We start from the raw sequence: 3,561 nt of genomic DNA on the forward strand, positions 1-3,561 counted from the left end.
GAAGGGTTCTCCACTGAAATTCGTTGTTGATAGTGGCAACCAAAAGAACCTCATCTCAGCATAGGTCGTTAAGTGGTTAGGCATGTTGACCACACCACACCCACATCCATAAACCATTGGGTGGCTCCACTAAGGAAGATATATCCATGTCAGCCAACAATGTTTCCTTCCCTATAACATCAAGCCCTTCACAGAAGAGGTATTGTTTGATGTTTCTCCTCTTGAAGTTTGTGATGTTTTATTAGGAAAACCATACTTGTGGAAGCGTCATGTTGTGTATGAGTGCAAATCTCACATTGTTATTATGACTTTGGGCATAAAAATATATAGGATACCGAAAGTAGCCCCGCCTATTGCCATTTATTTAATCTCTGCTAAGTAATGCAGTAAGATCATCTCCCATACTGGGATATTTGTTTTCTTTCTAATTCTCTCAAAGTAAGAGGAAGATCATGGCCATATTCATGTCCCATAGAAAGGGTTTCTCCACATAGAAAAAGTAAGTTAATAAGGTCATGGAAGAGTACAAGGACACATTCTCCTCACCCACATGGGCCCTTTTACATTTTCAGGTCAAACATTCATTTGATCTAACTCCCAGAGCTCCTGTACCCAATGGGTCAATATACCACCACTCTCTTATGGAAAACGAGGAGATTGAGCTATAGATTCAAGAGTTGCTACAGAAAAGGCACATCCGACCAAGTTCCTCACCTTGTAGGAGCCCAATTGTACTTATACAAAATAAGGATGGGACCTAGAAACTCTGCATTGATTATCAGGCGTTGAATTAAATCGCTGTCATGAGAAAGTATCTGATCCCACAGATTGATGACCTTCTTGACCAGCTCATGGGGACTAAGTACTTCAACAAGATTGATTTGAAGTCTGGCTATCACCAAGTTCCAATAGAACCCACAAATGTATGAAAGTCTGCCTTCAAATCCAAGGAGGGCCTTTTTGAGTGGATGGTCATGCCCTTTCGATTGAAAAATTCTCTTACAACTTTTATGAGGCTAATGAATGACATTTTGTGTCCTTTCATGAACTCATTCATGGTTGTATATTTGGATGACATCCTCATCAACAAGAGTATGGTAGAGAACTTGTAACATATTCAATAGGTCCTTCAAACCCTATGGCAACACAAACTATGTCCCAACTTGGAGAAATTCTCCTTTGGCATGAACTAGGTCCAATATTTGGGCTACATCATTGATGAGCAAGGCGTGCATGTGGATCTAGCTAAGATCCAATTCATTCGAGATTGGCTAACCTCGACAAATCTAACAAATTTTCGCAGCTTTTTAAACATTGCCAATTTCTATTGAAGGTTCATGTTGTGGTTCTCTCATATCACTTGGCCTTTGAGTCAAGTTACCAAGGGAGCAGTGAAAGAAAATATTGTTTTGTCAGACTCCTAACAGAAGGGATTCATTGAGGTGTAACACTACCTTTGCTCTGTGCTAGTACTCACATTGCTAGACCTACAACAACCTTTTGAAATTGAGACAAATTCCTCCAACTATGCTATTGGTGCAGTTCTCACCCAACAAGGGCATCTGACGGCCTATCACAATGATACACTCTCCAATACAATTCAAAATTCCATTGTGTAGGCTTGTTGACAGTTGAAACATTACATTTTGGGGAAAGAGATGATCATTACATTACATAGATCACCGACATCTTAAGTTTATACCAACACAAGGAAAGTTGCAAAATGATCGCCATAAAAAATGGTCCACATATCTACAAAAATTTCATTTGAACATTGAATATAACAAGGGAACCACCAATAACATTTCATATTGCCTCAGTCAGCCCCCGATTGGAGCAATGACCATTGCTCTCAACTCTTGTGGGCACAAGACATCTGGATGGTCGCAACTGTACAAAAATGATCCAGAATTTTCCACCACATACCAGATGTTGATGGATGGCAACAAAGTACCAGACTTCCACCTCCAGGACACATTGTTATATTACCTGGGGAACCTTCGTGTTCCTTCAAGTAAGCCTGCCAAGCTAATTTGGGATGCACACTACAGTCAGATCGCAGGACATTTTGGTAAAACAAAATAGTGGCAGAACTACAAAAGTATTTGTATTGGCCAAAAATATGATAGGATGTTGGAAAATATATTAGATCATGCACTCCCTATGCCATCACCAAGCTAACCATTAAAAAGAAATGCATGTACACTCCTTTTCCTACTTCTAGCCAGCCTTAGGAATCCATCTCTATGGATTATATGTCTGGCCTTTATTATTCCAAACATGGTGATGACTGTGCATTTGTGGTTGTTGATATATTTTCTAAGATAGCTATATTGGCTTCTTGAAAGAAGAGCATCACAACAAAAGAAACTACCAAACTCTTCTTCAAATAACTATGGGTACATTTTGGATCCTGCAGACCATTATATTATATCAGGACAACAAGTTCTTGAGCACATTTTGGTCGAGCCTCTGGTCGCTGCTGGACACCAAGCTCACCAAGTCGACTACATTCCATTCCCAAACTGATGGCTAGATGAAGGTTTTCAATAGGATGATAATGCACATACTATGCATGTACAACTATAACTATCCATGGACATGGGATGAGAGTCTTCCCTATGTGCAACAACTATAATAGGGCTCTCCATAGCTTGACTAGCCACAACCCCTTTCAAGTGGGGTAGAATATGTGCATGTACAGTCCGAAGCTGATAAAGCCACTAGGGTTATTGAACACATTCAACACATTCACTAGCAGGTTCATGATATCCTGGATAAAGCCAATGCCAAGTATAAACAATGTCATAATCAACATCGGGTGCCACATAAGTTTCAAGTGGGCGACAAGGTGTGGTTGCATCCATAGAAGGAACGCCTTGCCGGAGCCCATTAGATTCTTCAACCAATTCGATACGAGCTTGATACCATAACCAAGGATGTGGGTGACAATGATTTCGAGATAAATATTCCTCCATTCATTCGCTTGCACCCATATTCAATGTGGACTGCCCTCGACCATACTTTCCACCATTGTTAGACACATCAAACATTGTTGAGCAGTTGACACCAACATAACTCAATCTATATTGCATCGAACATGTCATGATTGATTAGATAATGAACATATAGATTAAAATAACTCGCCAACAAAGGATCCATCTACATTGAGTTGTCAAAGCCAACTCCTACATCAAGGCAAGTGGTTCACCAGGGACCAAAGATAAGGAATTACCTAGTTTTCCTCAATTTTATTTTTGTGCTTGAAAATATTTAAGGGAAGAATTCTTAAATCACCATAATTTCAATGACCTAAATAGCTATTAAGGTTGGAATTGTAACATATGTTTTGAAATTGAGATCTAATGTCAATGTATGCAAAAAAATTTAAGAGTTTTTTTAGTCTTCAACTTTCTTAGTGTCACAAATAGGATGAATTTTGTCAAACCTATCAAAATTTTAGGGATTATTTAACATATGTTTTACTACAGATCTTGAGAGATTTTCCTATGATATAAATGCCAATTTTCTTCTTTACACTAGTTAAAACTGAGGTGTTTC

The sequence above is a fragment of the Pinus tabuliformis genome, chromosome 7 (genome assembly GCF_031772625.1).
Source record: "Pinus tabuliformis cultivar Carrire ecotype Pingquan chromosome 7, CPIR1, whole genome shotgun sequence".
Taxonomy (NCBI): domain Eukaryota; kingdom Viridiplantae; phylum Streptophyta; class Pinopsida; order Pinales; family Pinaceae; genus Pinus; species Pinus tabuliformis.